This window comes from Pleurodeles waltl, chromosome 1_2 (genome assembly GCF_031143425.1).
Source record: "Pleurodeles waltl isolate 20211129_DDA chromosome 1_2, aPleWal1.hap1.20221129, whole genome shotgun sequence".
Taxonomy (NCBI): domain Eukaryota; kingdom Metazoa; phylum Chordata; class Amphibia; order Caudata; family Salamandridae; genus Pleurodeles; species Pleurodeles waltl.
The window spans coordinates 1,306,213,577-1,306,229,254 of NC_090437.1; the positions used below are offsets into that span (position 1 = coordinate 1,306,213,577).

A 15,678-nucleotide genomic window follows, 5' to 3' on the forward strand; every position below is an offset into this window, starting at 1 on the left:
CCGGCCTCTACACCAATTATAATGTCTTCGAGCAGGCACTAGTTGTTAATCCCTCCCCGCCTTGCCTCACTGTCCTACTGTGACACGTGCTGGCTCCCTACAAGTCCAAGAATCCATCATCTCGCCGGGCTGGAGAGTTCAAACATCTTCTCTGAGGCTGGAACAAATTGAAATGCTGACACTCATCCACCGAGGACAGGGCCTAATTTTTCAAATGCGAAGAGGAGGAGGGAAGAAAGAAAAAAAGGAAAAGGAGTTGAACATTTCTGATTCGCGCCACTCCATTTATCTTCCCCGTCGCCTCACCCGCCACCTGTTTGGATAATCCGCTCCTTAAATAAAGCTCGTAGAAAAGTTACAGCTTCTGCACTTCCGAGATTTCACCTGTTAGGATTCTCTTTGCAAATGAAAAAGCAGGTTCAGCCAGTGTGCCACGAGGGCATGCAAAGTTCAAGGTAACACCTCACAGCGTTTAGCAGGTTAATTATATCTTCATTTTCAAGCACGCCGTGCGCGGCACGCTTTATTCACCTCTCCGTGACCTCACCTGCTTTCATTTTTTTGTTTTATGCAGGCTAAATTTCAGTCAGCAGAGCTGAGGGGCCAACGAGAGTTCAGGCTAACTATTCACATCCCTTTTTTGTATTGTATTGTTTATTTTCTGTTGTTTTGTTACAGGCTGTTCTAAACGAAACTCCTAATCTAGGGTACCAAAAGTTCATTGGAACAAACAGCCGGTTTGATGGAGCTCAAATGACCCACACGGAAAGGAGGGGGGGGTGGGGGGGGGTTGAGACTTACTTAAACTGTTGAGAAGCGCTCATACAAAACACGCAGCATCTTCTTCTTGGACTTCAGTGCCTGAACTCTCTAACCCTGTTTGTGCGTCAGGTTTCATATATGTAATTATAGATGGGTAACAGAATTACAGGTATGTTTTTCACAGGGGGTCCAGAGTGACAAATAAACAAAAGCGAGGCTCAAGTTATCTATGATGTCACTCAGATCCCCAAGGTGAAAAACATCCCTGTAACTCAGTTACCCATTTATACTTTTATGTTATGTGAATGTCTTCGTGCATTAATATATTTTTTCTGCATCATTAATAACGTGCATAATATGGATCTGCAATCCACGTGTATAATTATATGAAGTTATTGCCTTCGAAACGATTTACATACGAGCAGTGCATTTTCTTAGCCCTATATTAATTAGTCCTCAGCAGGCCTGATGCCATCTTGTTCAAAATGAGTGTCTCGCCCTGCACAATCGTTGTTTATTATTTTTGCTGCACGTAGTCAAGCAAGTCATTCTAATTCCAAATGACATTGTTATTGAAGAGGAGATTCTAGCCTGGGGTCAGTAATGTATATTTCCTCAAGGTTTCTTCAGTCTGCTTGTATTATTACATCCATTCTTAATGGTTCACCGTTGTTTTGTAACTAGTTTGTTCTGACATCTCCAGATGAATTTAGCATAAATGGGGCTGAACTAATATTCAGTAGTGTGTTAGTGCTTACAGGTTTTAAGGCTGTGTGAAACTTTTCTTAATGCTCGGATGTCATGAAATTGTATTCATTAGCTCACTCCATGAATCTCCACTTTCTATATTAGTTTATGAGAAGATTTCCTACATAAACCCTCCCCTCAAATTTGAGCCAGATGACTTTCCAATATTGCTATGGGTGCTGTCAGATCCCTTTTGGATTTTGCTGCTCATCTGGGACTTACACTACTTCTTGATTTTGCCTATTATGTTCTGTCCTAATGTGGAGAGCCTTCACAGCAATGATTTTATACATCAACACTTTACAATCTCACAATTTGCACCTTTAAATTTCTGTAATAAATCTTTCTAAATGTTATAATTCTGCCCTAGAACTCACCCATTGAGTCCGTCCTTCATTAATCAACATTAAATTTGATATGCTGTTTTGCTCCTCATCTTGGTACATATTGCCTCATGAAATTGATGTTTAATACCGTCCCAATCCATCCCCCAGTGGATGTGTAAGATTGTAGGAGTTCCCTATGCCCACATATGTATGGCCTTCAAAATTGCCTGTCCCTGCTTATATCTGTTAGGCTGACTCAAAGGAGTAATGGTGGAGCCAACCATAATATGGCCTCTCTTCCCAAATGCAGGTGTGCTTTCAGTCAAAGCAGACAAGCAGTGCTGCAGTGACTGGCTCTCAGAAAGCACTGTCTGCATGGCCTGGAAGTCCTTTATGATGTAGCAGCAGTGGGTGACGAGTTTTGTTACCAACTCTTACTATGTCGTAGAAGAATTGCTAGATTTAGAATCTGGTGTAAACGATAGAGGTCATGCATGACAAAAAAGATTGAAATTTAGAAAATTGCGATTTTTGCACCACCATTCCACTCAGCCACATGGAGGCCATCAAATCCAAACAACAACACTAACATCAATCAATCATATATTTTTAGAGCGCACTACTCACCCATAGGGTTTCAAGGCACTGAGGGGTGTGTCCTCAGATATCAGTTGAAGAGCCAGGTCTTGAGGTCCTTCCTGAACTGAGGCAGCGATGACAACTGTCTGAGGTGAGGAGGTAAGGTGTTCCAGCCTTTTGCTGCTAGGTATGAGAAAGATCTTCCTCCAGCCAAGGACTTCTTTATGCGGAGTACGTTGGCAAGCGACTGCTGGGACGAGCGGAGAGATCTGGAAGGGGAGTACCAGGTCCGCTGCTGTGGGGAGCTCTTTAGGTGTGTACAAGGAGTTTGAAGTTGATCCTCTTCTAGACAGTGAGCCAGTGGAGATTTTTCAGGTGTTCTGTGATGTGTTCTCGGCGGGGGGGGGGGGGGGGGGGGTGGGTGTTTAAGGCAAGTCTGGCAGCGATGTTCTGAATTTGCTGCAGCTTGTTCAGGTTCTTCTTGAGGTTCGGCATAGAGGGCGTTGCCGTAGTCTAGTCTTGAGAAAATGTACATAAAGCAATCATACACCATAGCTGCTAGGCATCTGTTTATCTTTATTATGTTGCCATGTGCTCGACAAACCTCGTGAACTTTGATGATTGACCTTGTGCTCGCAGCCTTGGGCTGCAATCTGCTTATCGCTGCCATATTACTTTTTCCAATTACAGTTCCGAGAGTTGTCGTGCTTAATCAGTAACTGCCAGAACAAGTTTGTACAGGTCGTTGCCACCTTCTCCCACCACACGTGTATCCCTGAAATATTCTGAAGGCCGCAGAGGACCTTGAATACGATAGGGGTGGAGTTGTCCTCTGACTAAGCAGTTTTGTGTGTATATAAGGTTGGGTGCCCTAGAGTGAAGGGGCAGCCTCCGTAGGATAGTCACTTGACTGTCCTGGGACTCTGTATTAGCTCGAGCTATAATCCATGTAATAAACTTCTCTTTATTCCTCCAGTTGGTGACTCCGTCTGATTTGTGAACTCTCTGCTAAATTGACCCTGAGGACATAAAGGGTGTCCCTCTACCGCTGGGAAGGAGACCCCGGGTGGGGGTCAAATCTTTCCTGGTTCCTCAGTTGGCGCCCGAACAGAGACCTGAGTCAGGCATCCAGGGGACCGACCAGGTGACGGAGGACTCACGATTGGATTTCCAAGGGAGGTGCCCCACACCAGATTCTGAGCTTCGTTCTCCGTCGTGGACCTGCGGATCTCCACTGTGTGTCTTCCAGCCGGTTCGACTTCTCCTGGCGCTGTCTGAATTCGGGTCTCTGTTTCCTGTGAACTACTGGAGTCCCCAACTGTCGGACCATAACAGAAGTGTCAGGTAAGGACGGGAGTTGAAAGATTCCTGTCTAAAAATAGGTCTGTGAGTATTGTACGGTTTCTATCGCTCTTTGCAAAGACCGACGTCAGTGGTAAGACTGACCTCAGTTGTCATTTAAGTATATAGGAAGCAAAAGGCATATTTGCCACTCATTTGGTGTATTCAAACCACTGATGTAAGATTTTGTTTTTTTTAAATATACTGGAAGAATACCAGCGTTCAGTTGTTTCAGGAAATTGTGTTGTTGTCTTTGCAGTAGGGACTCCCGCCTGGAGGAAACATGCCCGCTCCTCCGGCCGGGACTCCGAATTATGGTATATATGTTAAATATGGTATAGGTCCGATTATTTGGTCTGATATATGGAGAAAAAGAACCAAAGGTAGTTCTGATTTGCAATGGCCTATTCACGGGACATTTGATAAAGATGAATTAGACTATTTACAGGAACGTTTGTTTGTGACAAAAAGTAGACCAGGGATGTTTGATTCACTACGGACTTGGCAGAAAGAAGCAGACCAAAGACGTAGGAAGGCAGAGAAAGAATTACAGAGACATAAGACCAGGACGGTGACTGAAAAGGTATATGACTCTGACGTAGCTGAACATCAACAGAAAATTGTAGAACATGACCGAAGGCTTCACTTACAAACTGATAAGTATTACCCTTCCAGGACAGTAGTGGATAAGCCACAAGAGGAAGACCCCCTTTTAAACAATATGTTAGATAAACCTCCGTTATATACTCCACCAATATATCCTACACTACATCCTCAACCGGCACCAGGTGACCCTATTGTGCCACCCCCGGTTGGATCTCACGCAAGTGCTCCGCCACCCACCACCACCCCCCCTGTCACCAGACCTATAGAGGATACACCCCGCCTGACTGTACCCACCCCTCGACTGGCCCCCGTTTGGCCCACCCCTGACTCCTATTCACACACCACACATACCCCCGCCCCATGACCCTGCGAAAGCGCACCCTGCGCGGACACTTGTTCTCTAATTCACAAGAGGAAGATGTCATTGAAGAAATGACACGGAGGTGGATGACTAATTGGAATTACTATGGGGTCAGGGACATTGTCCACACTATGAGATAGTTTGGTTCAGTTACATGCAGCCACCCTTATGTGCAACATTATAATACAAGAATATGAGGATGATGGTTCCTCAGCTCCCCCGGGACTGGTGGACCTCCGAAAACGCGCCTCTACTGGGCTGCCGTTTGGTTCTGGTCTACATGATTATGTTGTTACTCTTCTTGTATATAGGGACCGCCTGTGGACATGTAGCCCTTCTATAAGGGCATCCATGTTTCCCATGAGAGAGGTTCCGCCGGTTTGGCGAGAACCAGTGACGCATGCAAGTTATTACCGCAGGGCATTTTCAACAAATGTGGGTACACACCCCATGGAAAAGATCTGAAACATATACCCTAAAAGCCGCCTTACCTGACCCCCGTAAGAACCCTGCAGGATATTATAAAGAATTGCAACAAATTCTTGAATCATGTACTATGACGTTGTCCGATATTGACATGTTAATGGCAGCAGTAGTCCCGCAGGAAGTATGGTCAAAAATATGGAGGCACAACCATGTTGAACTAGGGGGCACGTGGGACCAATTGCAAGCAGCAGAAAGAGACAGGGTTGGGGGAGCGAAACCAGACCCACTTATATTGGCTCTCCCACTGCGTATTTTGGATTTAATGAAGACCATACTTGCACCACACAGGATAAATTGGGATAAATTGGCCGCCTTTAGACAGAAAAAGGACGAGGGTGTTTCGGACTTTTATACAAGGTTTGAGGGTGTCTTTTCTGATTACAGCGGCCAAGACAGGACTACTGAAGGGGGGATAAGACTCATTGTTGACAAATTCGTGGACAATTTATTACCAGACATAAAGGGAAAATTGAAATTGTGTGAAAGTACGTGGCCAGTCTCTACTGCCACTGTAATACTGACAATGGCCCAATATTATGAGAACAGGGAGATAGAAGAACAAGAAAAGAACGAGAAAAAAACGAAGGAGTTGAAAACGAAGGTTATTTCAGCAGGCCTACCCTCAGCCCCGTCAACAGCAGTCCAGATCAAGGTCACAAGGACCTCTCAATGACAGAAGGCAGTCCCAACGCCCTCCCCGTTCTTCCCTCTCCTACAATCAGTGCGCCTATTGCAAGCAGGAGGGCCACTGGAAGAATGACTGCCCCAATAAGGAAAACTCCACAGGCCGCCCCATGCCCCCACCGCAACTGGACTACAGACCACGCGGTAGGTCTGGTCCTGCAGACAGACCCCGCCGGCAGGCCCCTTCACGGTCCCACAGTACCCCCCGCCCGAATTATTTTGATGCTTCATCCCAGCGTCAATATTTTAATGACGACTATGATGCGTATGAAGGTCAGGGGTCCTCCTTTGACTAGGACAGCCTTCGACAGAGGGGGGTGGGACCAGTTTCTATTCCTGTTACGCAGAATGGCCCTCACGTTGAGGTACAATTAGACGGTACTCCACATGATATTTTGGTACATACTGGGGCCACCAAAAGTTCTGTTAAACAGAAAGAGGTCCAAGGGGTCCCTCTGTCTGGCAATATTAACGTCTCTATGGGTTTTTCTGGTGTTCCGGTGGCTAACCCCGTCTCCCAGCCACTGCATGTTGCTATAGGTCCTTACACCATTAGCTCCCCTCTCATTCTTACTTCGGCCTGTAGTGAGAATTTATTGGGTTTGGACTTATTAAAGAAATTGTACGCCACCATTTATTGCTCTCCGGATGGAGTTCATGTCACTCTAGGTCCAAATATTTCCCCGTCACAATTTTTGTGAAAACCACTTCCACCCGAACTTCGAGATTTGCCAGACATTTTATGGGCCACACATAAGGACGATGTTGGATGTCTGGACATACCACCGTATGTCATACGCTTGAAAGCCAATGCCAAATTACCTCGTCTTCCCCAATACAAATTATCCCAACACATTGAACAACAACTTAAAAATATTGTGACCCAGTTGATTGATTTGGGTGTCATTGAAGAAACGCGTGGTAATGATAGTAACAGTCCTGTCCTTCCTGGTCATAAAATATTATCTGATTGCACCGCGTCTCCAGGACTCCGATTTGTTATTGATTTACGGGCGGTCAATAAGATTGTAATACCCCAGTTCCCTGTTGTTCCTGACATTACATTATTAACAATGATACCTGCCTCCGCTACTTGGTTCTCTGTTATCGATCTTAAGAATGCATTCTTTAGCATTCCCATTCATCCAGATAGTAGACACATCTTTGGGTTTTCACTGGGTGGTCGCAGTTTCCGGTTCTGTCGCGCTCCACAAGGCTATACTGAATCGCCTAGCATTTTTAGCCAGGCCCTCAAGGGTCAATTAGATGCCCTTGTTTTTCCTTGCTCCTCGACGCTGGTTCAATATGTGGATGACCTTTTAATAGCATCCACTTCAGAACAAAATTGTAAAACTGATACTGTAGCCTTATTGAAACATCTTGCACACCATCACCATAAGGTCTCCCTCTCCAAATTGCAGTATTGTAGACAGGAGGTTATATACCTAGGACACCTCCTGTCTAAGGAGGGACGTACATTGACGGCTGAGAGAATACAAGCTATACGAGACATACCGGTTCCAAGGACACAGAGAGACATTAGGGCCTTTATAGGTATTACCTCCTTCTGTCGTCAATGGATTCCTAATTATTCTCTTTTGATAAAACCATTTTTGCATCTCACCCACAAAGATTGTCCTGAAAAGATTGAATGGAATGATGATTTTCAGTCTGGTTTTGATGAATTGAAAAATACACTCTGCACAGCACCTGTACTGGGTACGCCTGATTATCGCAAAGATTTTCAGTTATATGTGAGCGAGAGAAATGGATGTTCACTATCAGTGTTAACCCAAGAGCATGGTGGAAAACAACGCCCCTGTGCTTATTTTTCGGCCCTACTGGATCCAGTGTCCCGTGCACTCCCGAGCTGTCTACGGCAGTAGCCGCTGCAGCGGTCGCAGTGCGCCAGTCGGCCGGGATTGTCATGGTTTCACCCCTCACCCTGTTGGTCCCACACACTGTTGACGCACTATTAAACAAAACAAAAACACAGCATCTTACTAATGCACGATTAACTACTTATGAACTGACACTTTTAGCTAGTCATATAACATTAAAAAGGTGCAACACGCTCAATCCTGCCACTTTATTGCCAATTACTGAAAAAACGGAAGATTCTTAAGATGACATACATGACTGCATTCTCCGGACGGAGGATGAAACAAAAGGGAGAGTGGACTTACAGGACACTCCACTGAGAGACCCTGATGGCATATTATACGTAGATGGCTCATGCATCAAGCTAGCCGATGGCACTACCTCTGAAGCCTATGCAGTTACAACAGCTACCACTGTAGTTGAAACACCTAGAATACCACATAACTCTGCTCAGGCCGCAGAATTAAGAGCTCTAACACGAGCCTGTGAGTTAAGTAAAGGACTTAATGTGAATGTTTACACAGACAGTCAGTATGCATTTGGCGTAGCACACAATTTTGGGCGCTTATCGGCAGAACGAGGATTCCTCACTTCACATGGGACACGTATTCAACATGGGACCCTTATAACTAACTTACTTTCTGCCCTGGCGTTGCCCAAAACAATGGCTATCATGAAGTGTAGTGCACACAAAAAGGTGACAGATGAAACTGGACGGGGCAACGCCCTAGCCGATCAGACAGCAAAAGATACAGCGTATGCAAAGACAGGACACATGCATGTGGTAGATAGTACAGAGAAGGTTTGTCCCCATGAAATATTTGGGAACACGGTAGAGAGTGTCAGGAAGATACAGGATGAGGCAACTGAACAGGAGAGAAAGGAATGGGAAGAAGGGAAGGCCAAGTTAGATGAAAATACGCTGTGCTGGACAGATCTGTCACAGAGGGAAAGATGGATGTTACCCGATGCATTCGTTCTGCCAGTAGTGACTATGGCCCATGGTCCTGCACACGTTAGTGCGAAAAGCATTTGTGATTTACTTGATCCGGTTTGGTCTAATAGAAATATCAGAAGAGTAGCTGACCAACTGGTTCAATCCTGCATGATTTGTTTACAACATAACATAGGGAAGGGTGCCTCAGTCCCCGCTGGGCATTTTTCCCCACCAACGTATCCCTTTGAAGTACTACAAATGGATTATATTGAGATGGAAAGGTGTAATAACTTGAAATATGTCCTAGTTGTGGTCTGTATGTTTAGTAAGTGGGTAGAAGCTTACCCTACTAAAGATAATACTGCCCTTACCACCGCAGATGTACTTCTGTAGGAGTTCTTCCCACGGTTTGGGGTCCCTTAGTGTGTCTGGTCAGATAATGGGAGTCATTTTGTAGGGCAGGTGATGAAAAGGGTGTGTGAAGGGTTGGGACTCCACCAGAAGTTTCATGCAGCTAACCACCCCCAGTCAGCAGGACTAGTTGAAAAATATAATGGCACACTTAAATTGAAGATGTCAAAAATATGCGCAGAACGCGGTATACGGTGGCCGGACGCGTTGCCCCTGGCTTTAATGTCTGTCAGGATGACGCCTCACTCTAGATCAGGGTTGTCACCCCATGAGATAGTGATGGGTAGGCCAGCAAATGTCTGGGGGAGTCCCTCGACCTCACAAGTACTCAGAACAAGAACATCCTGTTTTGATGGACTATTTAAATGAACTCACTAATTCTTTGCGTTCTATTCACCAACAGGTGCGTGAAGCACTCCCATCTGTATCCACTGATCCAGGCCACAAGATACTACCTGGAGACTGGATCCTCACAAAGAATTTCCAACAGAAAAAGAGTCTTGAATCTCGATGGAAAGGTCCGTGACAGGTCCTCCTTGCTACTCGAACAGCAGTTAAAGTCGAGGGAGCTAAGAATTGGATACATGCATCACACTGTAAGAAAGTACCCCTACAAGTATCCTCTGATGAAATAAAAAGTGGTGACCACCCTACGACAGAGGACCATTTCAGCAACACTACGCAGAGTGATAAAAAACAGAACGACAGTGTGCTGCAGGAGGTTCCCTCAGATTTAGGTCACACTGAACAATTGTTTCCTGACCATACCATACCACAGTCCACAAGATACGATTTCCGCCCACGAAAATAAAAAAATGAACAATGAACTGATTGCTTGTCCCCTGTATTAAGTCTGACGATAGCTGCAGGGCCGTGATTTTGACTGTCGGGGCGGACCAGAGTGTGTCAATAGGACTGCTGGAATCACCCCACAGTGAAGCAACTACCAGTCACGGGCAGCACCTAGGTTGGACTGAACTGCTAGTGGGACAAGCAATAAAGAGAAATGGGTGTTATAGAAGAAGACAAGAGGAAAAAGAAGAAAATAAGTAATTTAAAAAGACTATTAGGCCCACGTATCGTTTGTCTCACCATAACAATACTATTTTTGGTACTTCTGTCCTGCATTGGGTGGGTAATACATGATTCTGACTCAGAGGTCTCACCAACTACGCCACTGCCTCCAGAACACAGCCATGTTTCCTTACCACCCCATGAGGAAGGACGACGTAAGGAATATGAAAACAATACCTTCATATCTATGTTACATCAACATCAGCTGGCTGTAAATACAACATATTGTTGGATATGTGGCTTGCTACAGAGTTCCGTGCAAAGAAGGTTGCCATATATTGCATTCCCTTTTTCTTTCGATGGCTCCTGCAGCGCCTGGTATGAACTATCAGCCATTTGGGCTACCTCAATGGATGCTACTAATTACGGACTATTGGTCACCCACCTATACCAGTTATGCTGGCCCACTGGAACGAGAGTTTATGGAACAAAGGAAGAAAAGTCAGAATATGCTGACCGACGAAATAGGTCTACTGACATATATTTTTTATCCTTTACTACCACACCCCGGATTGGCCGAAGATTTTTTGTAACACAGGTTAAGGCTCCACTTTGTTTTCAGAAAAGTGGTAATAGAAGTGTAGGTGCCAGTAACTGTAATGCTACAGTAATATTGAATGGAACTAATTGGCCTACCATGATACCATCACGAAACTCATATTTTGTTTGTGGTAATAATGCCTACACCTCCTTGGTACCCACCTGGACCGGCACGTGTTACATTGCTTGTTTACTACCACCAACTTACATAGCTGGCCCTCAACACCACAGGACTCGGAGAGGGGTAATATCTGCAGAAGATACCTCAGCACAAGAAGCATTGGACTACTTTAAAGGAGTCCTTCCATTTTGGGGCCCTATGATGAACAGTAGGGATATCAGACATCTCACACGAGTCGTGGAAGCAACAATAAATGAAACAGCAGGAGCTCTGAGTAACATCACTGCAGAGATCGCTGCTGACCGCCTTGTTACTCTTCAAAACAGAATGGTTCTTGACATTATCTTAGCAGACAGTGGTGGAGTGTGTACTTTGATCGGATCGAGCTGCTGCATTTATATACCAGACAATACCCCTTCAGTGTATAAAGCTATTCAAAGGTTGCATATGATAGCTTCCACAATACCCCAAGACGAAGGAACATGGTCCTTGACCGACTGGTTTTGGGGCTTGATTTCCCAATGGGGCTGGAAGATACTAATATTCCTTTTTGTGCTTGCTGCTGTATTCCTCACCTGTTGTCTTTGTGGACAGTGCCTACCTGCTTTGTGCGGTTGCTGTATGGCATCCTTTGCCCCCTGGCCTGTTCGCCCGCCTCAACACACGGCTATGCTGTCCCTTGAGCAGGAGATAAAAGACCTTATGTCCATTAACATAGACACTGAATGACGTTCAAACTTGCCTCACAATGGCAAAAGGAGGGATTGAGAAAATGTACATAAAGTTAATCATACACCATAGCTGCTAGGCATCTGTTTATCTTTATTATGTTGCCATGTGCTCGACAAACCTCCTGAACTTTGATGATTGACCTTGTGCTCGCAGCCTTGGGCTTCAATCTGCTTATCGCTGCCATATTACTTTTTCCAATTACAGTTCCGAGAATTGTCGTGCTTAATCAGTAACTGCCAGAACAAGTTTGTACAGGTCGTTGCCACCTCCTGCCAGCTGCATCTGTACCTTCTCCCACCACACGTGTATCCCTGAAATATTCTGATGGCCGCAGAGGACCTTGAATACGATAGGGGTGGAGTTGTCCTCTGACTAAGCAGTTTTGTGTGTATATAAGGTTGGGTGCCCCAGAGTGAAGGGGCAGCCTCCGTAGGATAGTCACTTGCCTGTCCTGGGACTCTGTATTAGCTCGAGCTATAATCCATGTAATAAACTTCTCTTTATTCCTCCAGTTGGTGACTCCGTCTGATTTGTGAACTCTCTGCTAAATTGACCCTGAGGACATAAAGGGTGTCCCTCCACCGCTGGGAAGGAGACCCCGGGTGGGGGTCAAATCTTTCCTGGTTCCTCAGTCTGCTCGTGATTAGGGCGTGTGTCTCGGTTTTCCGGCAGTCGGCTGGTATCCATCTGAAGATCTTCCGTAGGAGTCAGATGGTGTGGAAGCAGGTGGAGACATCGCAGTTGACTTGTCTGGTCATGGTGAGCGTTGAGTCGAGGATGATGCCAAGGTTTTGTGCATGGTCTGTAGGAGTGGGGCGCCTGCCGAGTGTTAAGGGCCACCAGGAGTCGTCCCAGGCTGATAAGGAGGATCCCAGGATGAGGATCTGTTTCCATCCTGTCCCTGAAATTCTTCTTCGCTGTTAAGGGGGTTCTCTGTCAGGGAGATGATCAGCTGGGGCATCAGCGTAGGAGACGATATTCATACTGTAGTTCCTGACGATGGGGGCAAGTGGGATCATGTAGATGTTGAACAACATGGGGCTCAGTGATGATCCTTGGGGTACTCCACAGCTGATGTCAGTGGGTTCTGACAAGTGTGGCAGGAGCCTGACTTTCTGTGTTCTGCCTGTCAGGAAAGTGTATCCATCGAAGAGCCTTGGCGCATATGCCTGGAGTCTGGCGCACAGTGTGCGGTGAGACACTATCAAAAGCAGCTGAAAGGTCAAGAAGGATGAAAGCTGCTGTTTGTCTGAGGTCGAGGAGGGACCGGATGTCATCTATGGCAGCGAGCAGGGCGGTTTTGGTACTGTGGTTAGCTCTGAATCCTGATTGGGAGATGTCCAGGATGTTGTTGTCCTTGATGTGTTGTTGTAGCTGAGTGTTGATTTCTTTCTCTGAGACCTTAGCTGGGAAGGGGAGCAGTGAGGTGGGGTGGTAGTTCTTGAGGTCTGTTGGGTCAGCTGTGGGTTTCTTCAAAAGTAGGCGGATCTTGGTGTGCTTCCAGTCTTCGAGGTAGGTTGCGGACTCTAGGGAGCAGCTGATGGTCTTGCAGAGTTTGGGTGTGATTGAGGTGCTGGCCTTGTTGAAGATGTAGTGAAGGCATGAGTCGGTCGGGGCTCCAGAGTGGATGCTGCCCATGATGGAGTGGGTCTCATTCATTGTGAAGGGGGTATAAGCATGCAGGAGTCCTGGACCATACATCGCCATTGTTACACTAAACAAAAGCGTAACAATGCAGCACTACCTCTTGCACTGATATTAAATGTGCATCCATATTTACAAGTCTAATGTGCAATCACATACATACATTCTCTTTGGATAGCGAGTTGCAATAATCTTCGCCAGTAACAAGAGCTATACAGAATAGACCTGGACTTAGTCATTGTTTTTAGCCAAGTACCTTAAAGTGGTCATGCCTGCATATTTAACAGCATAAAACATCTACTTCACTCAGCAGACTGTTGGCTTTTTGTGTCATTTTCATGTGAGAATATATTGAAAAGAATAATCAACCTCAATTAATAGGGATATTCCAACCCAAACTAAAAAATTGCAAGCACTAAATGCTGGACAAAGTTAAAATTGGTAAGACACCGGCCGAACACCTTATTGTCAAAACGTAGTTCAGCATCACATTAGAAGTCTCAATAAAACCACAGAGTACTCTTCATTTCCGACTTGATAACATTTTGCGAAAGGAAAGTTAACTAAGACTTTTTGTTAAGTACTGATGCTAAAACATCTGTAATCTGAAATTGCTTACCCTTTCCAGATTCATGATTCTGAGGAATGTATATTTTTTCTTATTATTTCCATAAAGATAGTTAATAAAATGTATTGATTTGCAACAATATAATCTGACCTTAATGTATTACCACTGTAACACTTTAGACATTCTAATCAACACCCACTTGAGGATAAAAAAATACACAGTAACCATTAGCAGGGAACCTCAAGTATATTTAAAAAATCCATATATATTTATTACAAATCTGTGGGCTCCACAAAGTAGAAAAGAGAAGGAGAAAGCATGAGCAAGTTCTTCTAGGCACAACTTTTGATATTTCTTTGACATACTAACTTGCACATTCTTTTGCTGTTGCAATAAATTCTCCCAATCCTGTCCCAAGAGACCTATTGAGATACCATCTCTTCGGTCAAGATGCCCATACTTCATTCAGTTGCTATTATCTGCCCTTCCAACTGTCTCTTCTCCTGTGCTATAGTGTCATCTGATAAGGAGAATCTCAAAGATCTTAGTGACACTTGACATATTAGTTACTTTCTGCTGAATACCATCAATGGCTACATTATTTATGTTTTTAAATTGTATAAGAAGACTGATTTAGGTCAGCTGTGATTTGCTTTAAGAATCTGAAATGTGTCTGCCTGAGCTACATCCTATTTTAGTTCTAAAGGGTCAATGTGGTCGCCCTGAGATCAAAAGAGGGGGATCCAAGATATCAGCACGACTCGTTAAAAGACAAATACTATGTACAGTATTATAATCATGAGCACAAACAATTATCTGTATATAATTCCACTGGTTCAAAAAATAAAAAAGTGATAGGTATTCTAAGCACTTCTATGTGAGCTCACAAGAATGGAAATGAAACATATGTTTTTGTAAGCCTGTGAGAGTTCCAGTGGCAACTCAAAGAAAATCATATTGGTTGATCTTAAAATGTTGGCCCAATTAGGGGTGTGCTATTGACCTGAAGATGACTGACTTTAAAGTAAGAATCAAGGACTAAAGAACAAGTTACTTACCTTCAGTAATGCTTTTTCTGGTGGATACAATAGCTACCTGTGGATTCCTCACCTTATGAATTCACCCTTGCGCCTCTTATTGGCAGAGTGACGTCAGACTGAGTTGCGTGGAGCCGTGCAATTGTGACGGCCCCGTCGACGTGGAGAGCTGGGAAGAAGATTTTCTGTTGGATGCTAGCGCAAGGGTGAATTCATAAGGTGAGGAATCCACAGGTAGTTTGTATCCATCAGAATGGACTGTTATTAAAGTCTGCAAATGCCGGACTAACTAAAAAATGGCTACCCATAATAGTTTGCTACAGGTCTACCAGAACCATAATTTAAATTATAGTTACTATCTTTCACACACCATCTGCTACAATTACTGCCACATTTGGTGCTGGAATACAGCTTTCTCCCATTGCCCTTCCCACAACCACATCCCAAGCTTCCGTCCCAGACCAAGCAGGAGCTTGGGCTGGGCATGACGCCGCCAGGACATAATGTGATGTTTATGCATAGCTAGACTATCAGCAATAGAGGAAATATCTCACTACTAGAATGCAAATCACAACTAATTGCAATCACATTAATTTTGGCTTCAAATTTACAAAGCATCATAAGTTCTCAACCGAATAATCAAAGCAGAGGAGTAAGATAAAAGGAATAATTAAATCATTATGCCAATTTATTTAAACCAACTCAAAGGTTTGCTTAATCTATTCATTCAATTGCACAGTCCTTGTTTTAAAGTTCATATGGGGTGTCTTAACTGTATTTAAAGTTCTAGGTACACAAAGATAATTCCCAAATTATGGACAGGACTAGATACTTAATTTAC

General features: G+C 44.5%; 1 protein-coding gene and 1 long non-coding RNA gene across 3 annotated transcripts in view; one reads left to right on the forward strand and one right to left on the reverse strand.

Annotated features, from left to right (window-relative positions):
* LOC138296252 (uncharacterized) overlaps positions 1 to 12,099 on the forward strand; it is a 187,066-nt gene extending 174,967 nt beyond the window's left edge. The window contains exon 4 of the long non-coding RNA XR_011203795.1: positions 9,525 to 12,099. This is a non-coding gene — a long non-coding RNA (uncharacterized lncRNA). The remainder of the gene's footprint in view (positions 1 to 9,524) is intronic.
* The window catches only part of EXOC6B (exocyst complex component 6B), a 1,319,737-nt gene that overhangs the window by 292,680 nt on the left and 1,011,379 nt on the right, over positions 1 to 15,678 (reverse strand). The gene's annotated exons all lie outside the window — the stretch shown is intronic.